Source organism: Sminthopsis crassicaudata, chromosome 3 (assembly GCF_048593235.1).
Source record: "Sminthopsis crassicaudata isolate SCR6 chromosome 3, ASM4859323v1, whole genome shotgun sequence".
In the NCBI taxonomy this organism is placed as follows: Eukaryota; Metazoa; Chordata; class Mammalia; order Dasyuromorphia; family Dasyuridae; genus Sminthopsis; species Sminthopsis crassicaudata.
Window position 1 is genome coordinate 404952274 of NC_133619.1, and position 20211 is coordinate 404972484.

Below are 20211 nucleotides of genomic sequence, written 5' to 3' on the forward strand. Positions count from 1 at the left end.
TGTCACAAGCTAAATGCAGAGTACAGTGTTAAATATGTTTCTTATTATCTACTAATGTCTGTTTTAATAAAACAGTGGGAACTAAATGGTCGCTTCTTAATCAAAACCATGATTTCCTAAGCATAAGCTATGTGATTCCGTTACAAATTGCCACATATAGATATCTTAGGTCAAACTTTTTTCCTTTCTCATAGAAATAAATAAACAGTAAAATAATTATATACACTGAAAGATCAAAGTAAATATGACTAAAACCCAACAAAAATAAGAGTCTACTGGAAGGAGGAAAAAAGCATCAGATTGCAGATTCTATACCTAATGCTTAAATAAATATGTAAAAGTGAATAATCAATAATTTGATATCATTGACAACAGATGTAAAAACTATATACAAATGAAATTGTATGAAATTTGAAGTAAACATTTTCAGTATGTATTTTGTTCAGCTTACTGTAAATATAACAACTATTTTATTTATTTTTTTTAAAGTTCTAATTTGGTTTTGCTTAGTATGTTAACTTTCTTTTCTATAATGATCACATTAGAATAGATTGTTTTCTTTTCTCTTTAATTTCAGAGACAATTATGGTTTACCCACAGGTATTAGAGTTACTTTTAATGCTTTTTTAAAAAATGAATAGACTGCTTTTGTATGTCCCTGTTTCTAATTCTCTAAATCTAGTTGCACCTAATTGTTTTGTGATGTCAAAATTGTGAAGGGTGATAACAATAGTTAAGAAATTACTCTGTATTATTCAGCACATAGTACTATAATTTCAGTCCCCACATAACTATTTTGTAAGCTTACAATTTTGAGTTTGTTTTCTTGCTATAGAAAACATGGTAATGATTGTTTAATTATTGAGAATTTTGCTTCCAATCCCATGTTGTCTTTAGTGTTAGCTGACTAGAGATAATTTGCTCTGAAACTGAAATATTTAGGTTCTTGGAGTATTATTTTAATACCTATACAATATCCTATACAGTAATTTTTAGTTTTAAAAAATTTGATCAATTAATATGAAAGAGCAAATATTTAAAATCTTTTAAAGAATTTTATCCCTTTATAGCTGTTCTCATCATACCATCAACTTGATTTGGAGATATTTTATCCTCTTTATGATAATACAATTTTAATGATATAGTTCACAAATACCATCAAATACTAAATATTTAATGTGGCCTACTTCTGTAAAGTAACTAAAATATTAGTTGGCAAGCATTTAAAAAAGAACAACTCCTACTGTGTGCCAGGTTCTGGACGAGTGTGTGTCTCAGCAAAGAAATGCTCACATAGAATACTTCCAAAGCAGGTCCAAATGAGGATTTAGTGATTTAATGGATATGAACTTAATTTATACTTAGAGATTTTTTCTTCTATTACTACTGAGCAAAAAGCAGGATCTTGTAGGTATTAAAATTCAATTAATTACTCTGTATTATTCAGCACATAGTACTATAATCCTATACTAGAAATTAAAGGGTCACTAGAAGTTCATCTGAATGTTGTTGAAGCTGTCAGAAAGTTTTTTTGTCACATAATACTGTTTCTAGAAACAGCGGAGACTAAGCTATGCCTTCCTCAAAGTTAAAATAAAATGCATGATTGTTTTACTGCCATCTTCCCACCCCCATTTTCTAAGATAAAACTGATTGTTAACTGTCACATTTATGCATTTAAGTTTATATGCAAAATGTGGAATCTGGGGTGAGTTTTTAAAAACCAGTGTTACTTACCATGACTGCCTTATTCTAGTAATCAGTGTTTTATCTGACCCTGTCTGATCCAGTCTTGTAAGATCAAACGTGCAGGCCAGCAAGCAGACAGTAAACAAAGCCCATGAAGGGTTTTGGTAAACATGAAGATTAGATGTTGAATGGAAATTAAACTCCTTGAACTATTCCTCTGCACTAAAGTGGTTAAGTGGGTTGTGATTAAAAGAAATAAGTAATTATGATCATTATAGTTGAAACAATATAAAGTTACCACATTTAAAGCACCTCTTGTACCCTAAATTCTATCATTTATAAAGTGGAGGCTCAATATTGTAAGGAAAATTCAATGTCTCCTCTGAAATATGCCACAAGAGAATCCAGGCCTTCAAATATGTCAGGACAATCACTTTAATATCATTACAATCCTCTTTGAATGGCCTTGGGTCTCAGGTAGGACAATTACTTTAATATTATTATAATACTGGCTGAATGGCCTTGTTTCAAATCCTGTTCTGACCAGATTAAAATAATGAAGTGGGTTTTTTTTCTTTTTTTTTCCTACTTGGACATAAGAAGGCTTAATTCTAACTGCACAGGTACTTCTTTGGTAAGAATATTGTCATTCACAACAGACCAAAGAAGCAAGAAACATTCTTGTATGTTTATGTAATCTTTATGCCTAAGTATTTAAAAAGGGAAACTTGGCCACTTGATCATATTGCTTGGTCTTGTCAAAGATGCATTATAGAAACACCCTTCTAGTAGACTGGTAGAAAGAACTAAAAGGAACAACAGTTGCTTGCCTATTCTTGAAGCTTAGCTGGCAGGAGATATTTGGATAAATACAGAGCAGAGGGAGCCAGGGATAGCTGTGGTTTATCTTCAATTGGTAGTCCATTCTTCTGAAGACAGCCAATGTAGCTATTGAAAACATATCGGTGACTCACTAACAATTGGTTTTAGTTTTTCCTTACCTTAACATCCCTAGAGAAGGATGCTATGTGTGTTATGAAAATTATATTACCATGGAGTTTATTCTATTTGTAGTAGTCAAATAGCCTTGTTCTTTTTTCATCCTCCCTTTCCCTCTGCCTCTCTCTCTTTACTTATCCCTTTCCTTAAATCAACCCAGACAGGTTCGGACCTGGAAAGTGTGACCTTGATGTATATTCTGTTATCCACAAAATGAAAATGTACTCTACTTCTCAGAGTTGTTAGGATGTTTTATGAAATTAAAACCCAAAGAATAGCAAGCACTTAAAACTCTTCCAGAATAGGTACTATGTAGAGATGGCCTGGAGGAGAAAAAAGGGAGGGGGAAAATCACCCTTCAGATTGTTTGATTAATTGGCTTTTAAGGTTTTATAATTTGATGAGGGTCTGAATAAGATCAGTCCTAAAGAACCATTCTAAGGGTCTGTTATAAGTTGCTTCATCTCATTAACTTTAAAATAAGAATTATAATAGCACCTTACTCACAGGGTTGTTATGAGAATCAAATGAGATATTTGCAAAGTATTTAGCATAGTTATCTGACACATAGCAGGTGTATAACAAACATTTGCTCCCTTTTTCTCCACTTTCCCCTTAAAATAGCAAAGTAATTCAAAGTTTCAGAACTTTTTCAGAATAGAAAGAGATACCTAGATTAAACTAGACTTCATTCAGGTTTTCCATAAATTCTGGTCCTAACTTGAATTCTTAGGGGGACAGATTTAGGGCCCCAAAGACCTCATGGCTGCTCAATGGTATAAATTCAAAGATTTTCTTTACTTCTATTTTATGCTTCTCATTCTTTACCCCCAACCAAAGCTACAAAAGATTTAAAGATTTAAAGCATCTTTAATTGGCAAATATTGCGATAGGAATGCTCTTCAGACATTAGATGCATTCCCCCTCCCAATAAATACCATTACTATTCTTTGTACTTCAGTGTAGATTTAGCGTGGATTTTTATTTACACATATGATAAATTGTATCAGAAATCCAACACTCTGAAAAGAGCATGCTGGTAACTACATTTTGTTAACTGTAAAAATATTTCCTAAAGTAGTAAATTTTAGAGCAATACAGATAGGAGATGAATAGATTCTAAAAGAAATTTTTTGTTATTAATTAATCTCTGGGATGAGCAACTTTGCTGGTAGTACGACAATTCTACCTTAATGGTAGAATTATATTTCTTACTAACTAAATATATATGAGGGTTTGCTTATGATGTTTGAGAAAGCTAATCTTTAAGACTTTTTTAACTCAAGAATGGCATTAATAAATAAACTGGAATAAAATCCTTTCATATTCAGGTCCCGTAGGATCTCATTCTATTTCTATTTCTCAATAAAATTGAAATTATTTGTATTTTTAAACAAAAGTTAAATTTTAATTAGTACATGGATATCATGTGGATCAGTGCCCATTTGATTAATTTTTGTTTACAAGACTATATTGAAGAATCACACAAATAGTATACTGACAAAAGCAATATTCTACTGCATATGAATATTGGGATGTATCAGCATTTTGGAGAGGTTGTGAACATTCCATTCATGTAGGTATTGATGTATGTATATGTAGTAATACATAATTGATTCACAACTTCTCATCCATGTTTTCCACAAATCTTTCTTAGAGGGGCTACTCAATGGTAGAAAATTTCCTCTTTTTCTCAATATCTCAGTGGTTTCCCTTTTGTTCTTCATAATCCAAGTGTAGTTCCTTATTATATAATGAAGTACATTATTCCTCTCTTCTATTGAGAACACAACCTTATAATTAAAATGGAAACTAACAATAAAATATAATTAGCCACATAAGTATTTGCATTACACATGATTTTCTAGGAATATTCTTAATAAGTAACGGAAGCAAACTGACAATGGATAACAAATTGAAAGTAAAAGTGTGATAGTATTCCAAAGAGGAGAATTGAGAATATGATGCTGTTAAAGGGGAATAATACTAATTTTTCTCCCCAGGCAGCATAATAGTTTGAGGTTCTTATTACCAAATTGGCAGAGGTATCTGAAACTAAATTGCTTTACAGTTGAGGCATGTGTTCTTGTGGAGTTTAAATGATGGAAAAAGGATGCTGATAATAAGAGGAAAACATACCTATGAGAACCAGTCACGTGGTATGATCACAATGCCCACTAGTACAGCTTTGGTTCTAGAGCTGAAGCATTTCCCTTACAAGACTTGTTTTATTAGGGAATTATAACTTGGCTGAGACTATTAAGCCTGAGGCAGAGCCTTTCCATGCTAGATCTCAACCCAGAAACAAATTTTCTTTAACAAATTTAGAGGGTGAAAAAAACACACAAAAAAATCCCCTTTAGCTTTGGGAGTCTAAAAGACACCCATATGCTGAGCTTCGTTCTCTTGTGCCCTCCAGTTACTTCAAACTGCTTACATTTTCTTTAATTATATTTAGTGAGACCTTTTGGTAATAGTTTTTTTTTTTAATGGAGTTGGATTGGTGTCTGAGGAAAAAAAGACACTGCAAGTGAGTCTTTGCTTCCTCCTAAACCAATTTGTTTTAAAATTCAAAAGGTTTCATATTAGAAATTGTTTTCTCTCCCCATCTCAGTCTCCAACTGAAAGCAAATTTTTTCTTCAATAATTGGGTCTTTTTGGCTTTAAGATTATAGGATGTTCTAATCTGTCAGGGAAAGTTTTATTTTTTGGTTAGTGTCTAGCAGTGGGACCACAATGGTATTATGTGCTAATGTGGGTGAACAGGGTTCTTATTTCTTACTTTCCTTGGGTATGATTTTTCCTGGCCCACTCTCCTTTTAGAAGAACCACTTTCCTTTCAGATTTGGGCACAATGGGAAGAAAGATAACAACTCCAATGCAATACTACCCTAATAAGAACTGGAAGGCATTAGGTTCCTGCCCCTTCTAAAGAGAGAGGAGAAAAACAGGGAAGAGAAGACAAGAAAAAGATTGTTGGCTCAGGTGTCAGGAGTCCTGAACAGTTCCAGCAATGCTGTCACCAATCTCATGGCTTGTGAATAATTAAACTGCACCACTAAGGACTGGAATCCGTGTGCTTACTTTCATCATGGCTTCTTTTGCCACTTCTGTTCTAGCTCCCATGCCCTCTATCATCCGATAATGGTCATAGGCTTGCCTGAGGAGGGGAATAACTAGGCAGAAGATTTCTGCCAATCTGCAGACATGTTACAAGTGAATTTAACACATTGAAAGGGGCTGATTGAATAACTGCTTGGTGTTGATTTTGAGCATTTGATAGCTATGATTCTCCTTCAATGTTCTTAAGAGTTTGTTTCTTTTGAAATTACTCATAGTCTTGTCTAATAATAGACAATAGTCTTTGCCAATTATCTTATCTAATTGTCTAAGGGTGAATTACCCTTCAGGTCTTGGAGTCTAAGGATTTTCTCGAGGCCACAGGGCTAGGCAAAGCCAGGATTAGAATGCAGGTCTGCTGACTCCCAGTCAACTGTTCATTCTGCTTAGTCATTCTGTCAATTCAATATGTTCTTCAAATCATGTCATGCCTTTATTTGCAAATGAGGTTTTCCTTTTAAAAATATATACACTTTTTAGCAAAAAAACAGGGAAAGAGTGACATTAGTTTACAAATAGCCAATATTCAGAATCAGCTACACCCAGAAAAGGAACACTGGGAAATGAGTTAGCATTTTTTGTTTTTCTCCCCAGATTATTTTTCCAAATACAATTCTTCCTTTGCAACAACAACAACAAAATTCAGTTCTGCACATATATATTGTATCTAGAATATACTATAACATATTTAATATGTATGGGAATGCCTGCCATCTAGGGGAGAGGGTGGAGGGAAGGAGGGGAGGGGAAAAATTTGGAACAGAAGGGAGTACAAGGGATAATGTTGTAAAAAAAAATTACTTATGCATATGTACTGTCAAAAATATTATAATTATAAAATTAATTAAAAAAACAAATAGTCAATATTGTTTCCTACTGATAGGACAAAAATAAATTTTGAAACTTCATAACTAGCCAACTAGAAATTAAAACTATGTTATGGAATTATATCAGCCAGAATTATATCATAAGCTTTGATCATATGTTTTATACTCATTTACATGGCCCAGACATCTGGATCATTTGCAACAAATGGCTGTCCATATTTTCATAAGCACTATTCGCATGGTGAATCTGGTCAAATTGTTGAGTCAGTGGTCCTAACTCTTTTGCTTGCACTGTATACAAATTCACATTTTCTTCCTTAGCTTTGCTTAATTCATTGACATATCTTCCAGAATATGCTATACTGAGTTCTTCCAGGAAACCATACCATAATATTTCATTGCTTTTCTAACTTTCTAGGTGAATGTGCATATGTACATGCAGTATGTATACATACCAATCATAAATATGAAGAAATTAGCCTTTTTGCAGTTTGAGTAGAATTTATCAACCTGTGAACTTAGTCACTAAAAACTATTTACAGTTTTTCATCATCAGACTTAAATAAATAGTTGTTTCTGTGTTGTCTCCCCATTACACAGTGAGCTCCTTGTGTCTTTTATGATTCTTTTTATCTCAAGGGCTTAGGACAGTGTATAGCATATGTTAGGCACTTAATAAATATTTATTGATGGACTGACATTCTGAAATTCCATTCAGGCATATTTATTTGTTTGTTCAGCATCTTTTACATTTTTTGTATTTTGATATAAGCTTTTTATTTTCAAAATATGTACAAAAATAGTTTTCAACATTCACTCCTGCAAAACTCTTAGAGGATATTAGTGAGACTGACCTTGATAGCATTTTGTTGAATTTGAAGATTAGAAGAGAGCATTTACTTCTTTTCATATTGGGTGTTAGCTCTCTGTTAGTCTTATCCACATGCCAATCAGTATACTCATATTTTAGATTCCTTTTCTGTATGTGAGTTATAGTATATCTTTATCTAGCTCTCTCTTTACACATGTACACACACATCAGACAGCCATTACTTTCTCTGTTCTGGTTATCTTGACTTTACTAATAATTAGCTGGGCAAAGTCACAATCTCTCACAGCCTTAGTATTTTCATTGTTAAATGGAGATTTTTTTTCCAAAAATATTTTTTGGATAGTCCTTGTCCTCAGGTAGCTTACAATCTAATGGGGGAAGATAACACATAAAAGGAGGCTGAAAAGAGAAGAGTCAAGAAAGATGCTTGGTTGGAAATGGAATCCAGTTGAAAGGTGTGCAACTGTGTAGGTAATGAAGAAATGACTGGCCCGAGGCTCATTTTTACTTATTTTTCTAAAAAAAAAAAATGGCTCTCTGTATCACAAGACCATTGAAATTGGCCCAAACCACCTCGCTGTTGAAGAGTGCCACATCTATTAGAATTGATCATTGCACAGTCTTGTTGTTGCTTGAGTACAGTGTTCTCTTGGTTCTATTCACTTCACTTAGCATCAGTTCATGTAAGTCTCTCCAGACTTCTCTGAAACCATCCTGCTGATAGTTTCTTATATATATTTTACTTTCAATGATTTTATTTGCTTCAAATGTAATTATTTGTTGCTACTAATGAGGGAAAGGAAAGGGGGAACCCATTTCTCGGTGCATAGATAATCCCATGAGTGTCCCCTGTGAAATGAATTTACAGACCCAAAAACCTAGATTGATAAATAAAAGGTTTATTGTAGAAATTTGGAAGTAAAGTTAAGTTAGAAAGACACCAGGGCCAAAGGTGGCCGCTGGGTAGGCAGAAACCCCTACATGGCTGGAAGGATACCATGTGTTGGCTGGGAGGGCTCCTGCAATGAGGGCGTTCCGGCTCACCTCTTTTATACCCAAAAGATGATAGGCGGTACCCCTAAGTTCTTGGCGGGCTTTTCAGTTAGCTCAGATCAGGTGAGGGCTGGGGGAAGCTGAGCTGAGGGTGAGGGCTGGGCCCGGATATTCAAAGGGTGCCTTTGACCAGGATTTGTGAATCAAGGTCAGTCATGGGTTGGGCAATTAGAAAGGAATCTTAAAGGGACCCCAACCCTCATCATTTCCCCCCCCTTAAACAGTTGAGGATATTCATATATCAAAACTTATTCAGCCACTCCCCACTGCCCATCGCAGCTACTGGGTCTGCAGTTCCTTGTCAATAAAAGAAGCGCTGCTACAAACATTTTTTGCACATGTGTGTCCTTTTCCATTTTTTATGATCTCTTTGGGATCTAGTAGAGACACTGATAGATCAAAGGATGTGAATAGTTTGACAGTTCTTAGAACACAGTTTTAGATTGCTCTCCAGAATGGTTGCATCAGTTCACAAATCCACCAATGATGTATTAATGTCCCTGTGTTCCCACATTTTCTCCAGCATTCATCATTGTCTTTTCCTGTCATTTTAGCCAATCTGAGAGGTGTGAAGTAGTATCTCAGAGTTGTCTTAATTTGCATTTCTCTGATTAATAGTGATTTAGAGCTTTTTTTTCATATGACTAGAAATGGTTTTAATTTCTTCATTTGTTCATATCTTTTGACTATCAATTGGAGAATGCCTTGTATTCTTATTAATTTGAGTCAATTCTCTATATATTCTAGAAATGAAGTCTTTATCAGAACTCTTGGATATTAAATTTTTTCCCCAGTTTACTGCTTCCCTTCTAATTTTGTCTGCATTGGTTTTGTTTGTACAAAAACTTTTTTAAATTAATATAATCAAAATTATAAGTTTTGCTTTCCATAATGTATTCTAATTCTTCTTTAGCCACAAATTTCTTCCTTCTCCACAGATCTAAAAGACAGACCATCATTTGTTCTTCTAATTTGTTTATAGTATCACTCTTTATGTCTAAATCATGAACCCATTTAGATTTTATCTTGGTATAGGGTATTAAATTTGGGTTAATGCCTAGTTTTTACCATACTATTTTCCAATTTTCTCAGCAATTTTTGTGAATTAGTGAGGTCTTATCCCAGAAACTGGGGTCTTTTTTTTTTTAATCAAACAATAGATAACTATAGTCATTTACTATTGTGTCTTGTGAACATAACCTATTGCACTGATTGACTAGTCTATTTCTTAGCCAGTATCAAATGATTTTGATGACAGTTTATAATATAGTTTTAGGTCTGATATAGTTAGACCACCTTAATTTGCATTTTCCCACTATTTCCCTTGAAATTCTTGACCTATTTTTCTTGTAGATGAATTTTGTTATTATTTTTCTAGCTCTGTAAATTAATTTCTTGGGAGTTTGACATGCCACTGAATAAACAGATTAATTTAGGTAGAATTGTCCTTTTTATTATATTAGCCCAACTTTCCCATGAACACTTGACATTCTTCCAATTGATTAAATATGAATTTATTTGTGTGGGAAGTGTTTTGTAATTGTGTTCATATAGTTCCTGACTTTGTCTTGGCAAGTAAACTCTGGGTGTCATTTTTAAATGGAGGCTTTGGAATGAGTTCTTTGCTCTCATCAGTATCCTGTGATTGGAAGATACTCAGGGTACTAAATGAAAGTTATATTTGTAAACTCAGGAGACAATAGATTCACTATTCAGTCATTTACCTTATACTATCAATTCCAACCCTGCAATATTTTTTCCTTCCTTTCTTCTCATCGTCATCACCCTCATATAGCCTTCCTTTCTCATCAGAATTATCCCTCAATCCTCCTAAATGGATTGCATGTTCTCCCCACTCCAGTTCATTTTTCTTAGCATTTCCAAATTGTTCTTCCTTAATCAATGATATGGTGATATCACTTCTCTGCTTGAAAATAGTCAGTAGGTCTTTACTGACTCTCAGATGAAGTCCATGTTCCTCTGCCTGGAATTTCAAGGCATTTCACACCTCAGAACCACAATACCTCTCTGCCTTTACCAATCAGTTTGTGGTTGTTCAGTCATTAAGTTGTGTCTTAACTCTCTGTGACCCTATGGACGATAATGCACCAAGCCCAATGCTGTCCATGGAATTTTCTTTGCAAAGATACTGGAGTGTCTTGCTATTTCCTTTTCCAGGGAAGCTCTCTATTTTCCAGATGCATTCTAATATCTTTGTGCCTTTTCCATAAGCCATTTCTTATGTTACTAATATGTCTCCTATTTTAACCTATTGAATTATTTCCCATTTAAAAAAGCCCAACTCCAAACTAGTTCTTTTCTGATAATCTTTCCTATTACCCTTGATTGAATATAGCCTTTTTCTTTAGAATTCACATAATATTTTTTTGGGTGGGGTTGTAACTTTCTGATGCATTTACTATGTAAGATTGTATTATAGCTACGATATCTCAGTTTTTGTTTTACTCTGCTATCAAATGGTAAATTTCTCAAAGGTATGGGAATACCATGATTTATCCAAACTTTATATCTTCCCAGTGCTAAACACAATAATCTGTATAAAGTAGTTTCTTGATAAATATTTATTGTATTCTATAGTTTTGTATTGTGTCTGCTAATTACATTAAGGAATATAATAACATTAGTAAAAACTTTAATTCCAATTTATGATGATTTATTTACATTTTCATAAGGACCTTAAAGGATAAGGAAATGTCTTTTATTTATTAAAGAAATTCCCTAAATTTCCCTTCACCAAAACCATTGTATTTCCTTTCCCCTTTATTAAACAAGAGAAATTTTCTCAAACTTCCTTTTCAACCAGAACTGCTTTAGAAAATTGAAAACAGTTATATTTCAGGGGAAATTCAAAAAGCCACAGTGTAAATATTTTCATCAAAAAACTAGTTTCTAATCCCAACATTGCTAGTAAATTATCATTTTTAGGCTATTAATTAATACTTGCTACTTTTACCTATTAACATCTCAGTCTTATGAAATGCTAAGGTAGTTTTCCAAAACAATTATTATGATCCTCCACAAACCTTTGCTTTCCATCGATAATTTTAGACTTTTAAAGTGGAACATGTTTTAGTGGGAAACATTAAAGTTTTGGTGTCAGGAGATGAGTATTTGAATTTTGGCTTGGATATTTACTAGTTGTTGTAACTTGGGCAAGTCCCATAGTTTGTCTAAACATGTGTTTCCTCATCTTTAAAAGGGGAATAATAACCATACAACCCACTTTGGAGGATGTTGTGAGGGAAGTGATCTGTGGAAAGCTGAAATACTTTGTACTTCTGATTTGCTAATGTGAGAATATCGTCTTTGTGTGAAAAGGTGCTTTTGGAAAGTCTGCATCCTTATAAAGGCATTCAAATGAGAAAGCAAGTACTAAAGGGAGAAACTATCTTATAAAGAACACTACCTTCCCTTTCCCCCAACATGATTATTCACTGAAGAGTTATGAGCTAGATACATTGTTATGGTGATAGTATAGAGAAGCAGAGTCCAACAAGTGACCTACCTCAGAATCCTAAATTTTAGAAATTCAAATTTAAGTATTTGAAAAGGAAACTTAGTAATTCCTATCTTTTAAGTTTCATGACAGATAATTTCTGATTTGCTTGTTAATCAGCAGTTACTTTGAGCCAATTAGGATAACACACACTGGAGGAAATACATTTAATGGTCTGCATCACTAATTTTCAGGTGCTAGGAATCATCCAGTTTAAATTAGAAAGATTCATTTATCTAGTCCAGAACTGACTGAGGGATTCTTTATTGCTTTTAAACCAACCTACTGTTCAACTGGCACTTCACTTTTTCCTCCTTTCCTGTATATATTTGGTGCCATAGAGACAAAATTTTAAAACTCATCACATAAGTCATCTAAACATCTATTATTTTTGAAGATCAGTGAGATTATAAAAACAATAGGATGTTCTTTTTGTCCTCATGGGTGCTATATGGTCTTATAGGGAAATGGGATATGTATGTAAGTAATTAGTAATAAAAATAATTTGTGCTAGATGAATAAAAGATATGTAAACAAAGTACTTACTGATATAGGGAGGGACCCTATTGCTCACCAGATGATCATAGAAGTCTTTGGGAGGACTTTAAATCTACCTTTCATTAACTCTGTATTTGTCTTGTAGATATCAATTTATGAATAAGTTGTTTTTTTTCCATTAGACTAGAATTACCTTAAAAGGAAAGACCATTCGAATTCTTTTTTTGGAGGAAAGGGAAGGTATTCTTGGCACTTAGTATTTCCAAAGATATAATGAATTATTTTCATCTTGATTGAATTCTTGTTAGAGATGATGTTGGTGATGAGACTTTTTTTTTTAATGAGGGTGGTAAGAGAGGACATTTCAGGTATAAAGAACAGATAATCTGGGCAAAGGCACTGAAATGGGATAGAATGTTGTAGATAGGAAGTTTTTGTTTGTTTTAATCAGGCCATAAATATTTATTAAGTACCTGTATGTCCCAAGCACTGTAGTAAGTGCTGGGGATTCAAAAAAAGGTAAAAGATAATCTTTACTCATAGGAGCTCACAAATGTAATGGAGAAAACCTGCACATGAAAAAGATAATGAACAATAGAAAGAGAGAAAGGAGAAGATGAGAGGACCTTGTTCAGGAGTATGTTGAAATCTTTCAGCCTGTTGTTGCCTTGGACTCTCTACTTAAATGAAGAATCCAGGAAGAAGTTTCCTCTGTGCTCTTCAGTCATTATCATTAAATAATCATAATAGTAGCCAATATTAATATAGCACTCAGTGTTGGGCACTGTACTAAACAGTGTACAATTATTATCTCATTTGATCATCATAACAGTCCTGGAAGGTAGCTTATTTTCTTCAATCTATAGAGAAAACTGAGGCAAACAAAAGCTGTGATTTGCTCAGATTTACACAGCTAGTAAGTGAGGCTAGATTTGAAATCAAGTCTTGGGCTTGTTGTATTGAGATATGAGTTTTAGAAGTGATTATATCAAGTGAAGCAGAGTGGGAATGAGCAGCTTGGCTGTGGTTTCTGATGATACCAAAGTTCTAGGTAGGCATTTACCAGTCATTGAGTTGATCTCAGAGTAGTTATAAAAACAATGGTATTAAAGTACTATGAATAGTTAGTGTATGGAAAATTCTCAGACTTGGCATTTTCTCTTATTTACTTCTTATTAATCATGTCATATGAGCATAAATTCTAGGACTGTTCCATTTCATAGTCTGATAGCATTTCACATAAGTGGGAACAATTTTTTGGTGATGATCACTATTTGTAATTGAGCTGTCTGTTGGTGGTAGTTGAAATGAGAGAAGAAATATCAGAATTCATTATCTCTTCTTTTGTTAGATGAGTAGGATTCTGTCTTCCACAGTCCTGCTTCCAGGAAGGTATGGATAGGACAAGAATTTGAGTCCTTCTGGAGTTTCACAGGTGTGGATCAGGCATCTGGGAAGCATTCTACTTGTAGATCATTCTTCCTTCTCTTTATATTTAGAACATATCTCAAATTTTAATATATCAATTCTTATCGAACTAGGAATGCAGTTTCTAATTGTTATAGCCAGCTGTGCCTGGCTGTAGACTATCTTTTCTTGATTTTATTTTCCTTTGTGAAATTTTCAAAGACTTGGATGGGAGCTTGGGCTTTAGAGATGAATTCTCCCTATCAAATTCTACTGAGTTCCCAAGTGAGTCTGATGGGATGTTTAGACTCTGATGGGCCTTTCATTGAGAAATTTCTTTTTTTCTGATTCAATAAAGAGTTATGTACTCTGATAGCACCATGGTAGTCTGAATGGGTTATGACTAGGTATCCTAATCTGAGTTTGAAAGAGAGGTCTTGAAATATTCTATAGTTTTCACAGAGAATTACATTCTTCTGCATGCTCTGAAGTGAAGACCAGGTCACTGAACTGAGTCAAACCAAAGAGAAAGGATCTGATGGGAAGTTTTGAAAGTTATTTTGTGAAAAAAAAAAACTAGGGCTAATAATCATGGATCTTAGACAAAGTGAAATGTAAACATTCAGTTGAGAGAAATCTGTTATGTGTGATATTAATATTGTTTTAGATGCATGTCTACATATATGTAAATATATATATATGTGCATACATATAGGTATATGTATATATATATGTGTATATACATATATGTCTGTATATATGTATGTATATAGATAGTTATGAATATAATGTCTTCTATTATATATGCTTTCTTGAAATGGACATTTTTAGTTATATAGTTTGAATTTTTTCTAATATTCTGTTGGGCACATACTTTTAAAAAATTCCTTTTTTTGTCTTCCTTTTTCTATTTCTTTTTCTTATTTTGTATTTAGTTTTAACTAAAATTAAAAAAGACAAAATTGTGTTCATGTAGACATATTTGTGGGAAAAAATTCCAAATATTTTATTATTTTTTACAATTTTTTTGTCTACCCCATGGGTTTGGTTAGAATTATCAAGTCAAACTCATGGAGGTCCTCAGAGCTCAAACAATTTTCTCAAGAAAAAGATCAAATGATTTTTTTCAAGAAAAAAATCTGTTATCTTTTGTTTAAGAGTTCTTCCCAAGTAAAGTGTTTTTTTTTTTTTTTAAGATAACAAGCTAAAATAATAATTGCATTTCCTTATAAATCAATGAGAAATACTGGGCACTTTGGTCAAAATATTTTAATTAGGTTGGAATTAGGAAATTTAACCTGTTAATTATTCATATGAAGGCCAGTCAACAAAACATTTAAATAGACAGATATCAATTAGTCAAGAAGCATTTATTATGAGTCTGCTCTGTGCCAGGCTGTTTACTATGAATTCAAATACTACAATGAATGAAACAATACCTACTCCCAGGGAGTTTACAAGTTCTTAGCCACTTGTATAAATTTAGGTATATGAAATTAACTGTTTAATGTTATTTTGCATAAGATTAAGTGCTCAATGTGTGAATATTATAAATTGAAGAAATAAGCAATTTATTAGGAAGTTGCCATAATTTCAGAAGACAAAATGAAAAATGAAATAGCAGAAACTGTCCCTAAAAATAAAAGTTTAAAACCAGGGTTCTTAATAGTAAAATGACAACATGAATTTTTTTGAACGTCTGATAAATGATGAGAATTATGAGAGTAAATACATGTTCACAATGAACTTTCTAAATATATTAACAGTTTTTCTTTAAATTGTATCAGAATATTTACCAACAATAAACTGTGATATGTTTGGTTACATTTACAAAATGATTAGCTGAAATAATATAGAAGATTCTAAAAAGGTTTTTTTTTTTTGTTTTTTGTTTTTTTTGCTTATTAACTTGCCCCTTCCTCCCCCATTTTAAATCTTTATTGAAATCTTTACAAGTTCATTATTTCACTCTTTTGTAATAGTCATAAAATCGGTTACCCCTATTGTCTCTGCTTTTGATAATTTAGGATTTTATAGTGTCGCATCCAGAACAACAAATCTTACTGAGTACCTGTGTAGTTGTAGATTTTATAAGTAATTAGAATTATATAATTTTAAAGCTGCAAAGTAATGCTGAATGCTAACTTTAACATATATCCTAGAAGGGACAGCTAGGTGGCACAGCTGTTAAGAGTGCTGAGGCTGGAGTCAGAATTCATCTTCCTGAGTTTAGACCTGGTCTCTTACTAGCTATTTAACCCTAGGTAAGTCACTTAAGTGCCTCAGTTTTCCATCTGTAAAATGAGCTGGAGAAGGAAATGGAAAACCACTTCAGTATCCTTGTCAGAAAAACTCTTAATGGGGTCGCAGAATCATACATGACTGAAAACAACTGAACAACAGAAATAGAACGGATTTTTTCTTTATTTTCTCATGCCATCTGTTTTTCTTTTGAAAGAAGAGAATGGAGGAACTCCTAATCTAGTAAATAGAGGATTTTGGGTAGTTGGATGCTAGCTAATTGAGAATTACTATGTATGTAGAAAAACTATAAATTAGGTGTTTTAAAAATTGCATTACAATTGTGAATTGATAGGATGACCCTAAACAATGAACCTCACCTTTTACTACTTATTTCTATAGTAAAACAAAGCATTTGCTTTCCTAGAAAAAAATTCATGAGAGCTAATGATACATTTGTAAATAGTTTTGACCCTTTCAGATATTACTGACTGGTAATCACAGGTTACTATACTAATATAAAAGAGAATTAAATTGACTCATTTTAAAGTAAAATTTCCATTTAAGTTCATAGTAGTTTCTTTTTAATAATTGAATTTATACATTAAAAAAGAAAGATGGTTTTGACAAAGTATTACATATGAATGCAAGGATGAAGCTGCTTTCAAATTTATAGAACAATAATCATTAAAAGCATAATAAAATTATTATATAAATAATTTAGATTATGTACAACTAGGGGAATACTGCACCCGTATATGTTCTTGTCTTCCTTGTGCACTTTTTATATTTACATTGATCACTGAAATCATTTGAATTATATTTTAAGTGTTCTTGGCTACCTGTAATGCTATGAAAATTCTTGAAATGGAATGTAGTTTTGTAACAAATTCACTTTCATTAGAAACAAAGAAATTACCACAGACCTTTACCTCTCTAGCTAATCATGGATATTTAGAAGCTTTGAATCATTTGAATGCTTAGGATCCATTCTGGAGCAACATGATTTAAATCCTATGATGTCTGATCTGAAGCAAAATATTCTTGCCATTCTGGAGCACATTTGTTCTAGTTCCCTGAATTTGGACTTAAAAGACCTCTGTGCTTACTTTTGTACTTAGTAGTCAGGTGACCTTGGAAGGGAGTTACAACAGCTCAGAGTTTAAAGTCCTTATCTGCAAAGTGGGAATGATAATACTTATACTATCTCCCTCACAGGGTTGTTAAGAAGAATGTACTTTGTAAAACTGAATGACTTATAGTAATTTGAGAAGTTGCTATAACTTGAAAACCCTATATATGCATAGCTCTCATGAGCCAGCTGTGGAGATTGAGAGAATCCCTATGTGAATCAGAATAGTTATAATATAATGTTTCTTAGGTCACTTGGAATGTAATATAATGTCTCTTAAGTTACTTGGAATTCCAGTCAGTAACATGATTTAAGTCCTATGAAGTCTGATCTGAAACAAAATATTCCTGGAATCCCCTGATTCAATCGGAAATACTGGAAAGGCCCCAATTCATGCAGGTTTATTAGAGACCTCTTTCTAGTTCAAGGGACTGTAACTAGAAGCAGGACAATTGAGTCACTATATACTTTGTCAAGAGTAGGATAGTACAGTTTTATGAGTCAGTGAGTTGTCCCTCTGAATGGCCCCAATATACATGTATGTTGCTGTACAGTAGAATTACTGTCAGTCCCTCACCATGTCTTATCTCATCTTCTTTTGAACATGACCATGCTGATATACATAAAGTTGAAAAGGTAATTTCTACCCTTCTGCTTTGTCTTTGCCCTTTGTTTCCAATTCAATGAAAGAAATTTTTATCAGAAATTTTCTGTCCGCTGTGGAAATTTTAAAAGAATTTTAAAATATGGGGGCAGCTAGGTGATACAATGGATAGAGCACCAGCCCTGAAGTCAGGAGGACCTGAGTTCAAATGTGGCCTCAGACACTTAACATTTCCTAGCTGTGTGACCCTAGGCAAGTCACTTAACCCCAATTGCCTCAGCATAAACAAACAAACAAATAAATGAAAATAGAATTTTTAAATATGAGAAAATAATTAAGATATGGACAATAGAAAAACAAAGAAAACTCTGCACCTAGTTTAGTTGCCAAATGCATATATCACTAGAGTTATCTTCAATTTAGTTTTGCTTCTAGTGTTCTGCTACATAGTAGATATACATTGTCTTTTTGTTAAATTTTGATGATTCTAGCAAAATTATGAAAATGTTTATAGATGCCACAGTGGATTTGAAAATACAATCCTCAAATGTTTTTAAAAATAGTATTTTACTTACCCTCAGTTAAAGTGAAGAAACTTTTTTAGCATTCGTTTTTATGAGATTTTGAGTTACAATTTTTCCCTTCCTCCCCTTCCTTCTTCCAAAGATAGTAAGAAGTTTGATATCATTTATACATGTGCTATCATGTAAAACATATTTCCATATTAGTCACAGTTGTAAAAGAAGAAACAGATCAAAAGAGAAAAAAAAAAAAACAAAGCATGAGAAAGAATAAAGTAAGTGGGGGGGCAGAAATTGTTCCAATCTGCATTTAGAGTCCATCAGTTTTTTAATCTGGATATGGATAGGATTTTCTTTAATCAGTCCTTTGTACTTGTATTGGATCATTGTGCTCCTGACAAAGAGCTGAATCATTCATACTTGATCATCATACAGTGTTGTTGATGCTGTCTATAATATTTTCTTGATTCTCCTCATTTCACTTTTTATCAGCTCATTTACAAGTCTTTCCAGGTTTTTCTGAAATCTGTCTGTTGGTCATTTCTTATTGTACAACAGTGTTCTAGCTATACTCCAATTGATGGGTATCCCCTCAATTACCAGTATTTTGTCACCACAAAAAGGGTTGCTATAAATATTTTTGCCCATAATGTGGCTGCTTCATTTCCATAATACTTATTAATTTAGGATATATAATTGTTATGAATTTTCATTATGCATGTTTCTGGTTTTGTTTCTAAGAGCACTTAGCTCTACATTTAATGAGATGTATTCTTTAGATGAGAGATATCTGAAAGGTAGTACTCATAAAAAGTGTGACTGCAATTCTCAACAGAGTGGTCTTAGATTGTATTCTTTCATAAAGAAGTAATATTAATCAAACAACTTTAACAGGATTAAATCAGGAATTGAACTTTCAAAAAACTGGAAAAAATTGTTGGCTACTTGAAAACTTTACAAACATAAACCAGTCTTTGTCTTCCCTGCCTCCTAACAACACTTGTATTTTAGTAAGCAAGAGCAACCTGCTCCTTCTGACTTTTTCAAGGACTGATTCTTTCATTCACTAAGTAGATAACAAAATAATAGCCCATATTGGAGTAAATTTAACTGCTTGTAGAGATATCTTGTGATTAATATTTTTGACGTACATTCATACCTCTTCTTAAAACAAATACACACAACTCTTTGTATAGTTTTCTTCTAAAAGCAGTTAGCAATTGAATACATTATAAAGTCTATTGTAGGAAGTTGTTTATGACAGTGTTCATAGTTTTAATAATAGTAGGTTAACAGTTAATTTTGTAGGAGATATTGTCCTTGTCATTTCCTGGTAATCATGAACTACACAATTGCTTACAACTCCACAAAGAGAGTAGCTGGTACATTTATATGAGAGTAATCCAGGGAGTTGATGGAGAATTTGAATATGGAAAGAGTTAAGATTGTATAGTGTTTATTTTTCTCTTCATTATTCAGTAAAATTTATTACTAAAGTAATTTCAACAACGTGGAAACAGTTAATAGTTTTGATTTGAAATTTTTTCTAGTATGTTTTAGTTCAGGATGAATTTGTATGTAGGTGGAAGTGATTTTCACTTACAATCCTCTAAAAGTACTTTCTCCACTTTTGTACACATTTTTATGTGGGGAAAAATAGAAGTCTATTTGAACATACTTATATGATGAAAGCATGATAATTCATTATTAGCTATTTTAGTAGCAACTATGTGATTTAAAATAACAAAATCTTATTTTTGTTTTTTGACAG

The 20211-nt window shown here is 32.9% G+C and overlaps 1 protein-coding gene across 4 annotated transcripts in view; it reads left to right on the forward strand.

Moving 5' to 3' along the window:
- Positions 1-20211, forward strand: part of SATB2 (SATB homeobox 2) — a 228995-nt gene that overhangs the window by 110236 nt on the left and 98548 nt on the right. The window lies entirely within an intron of this gene.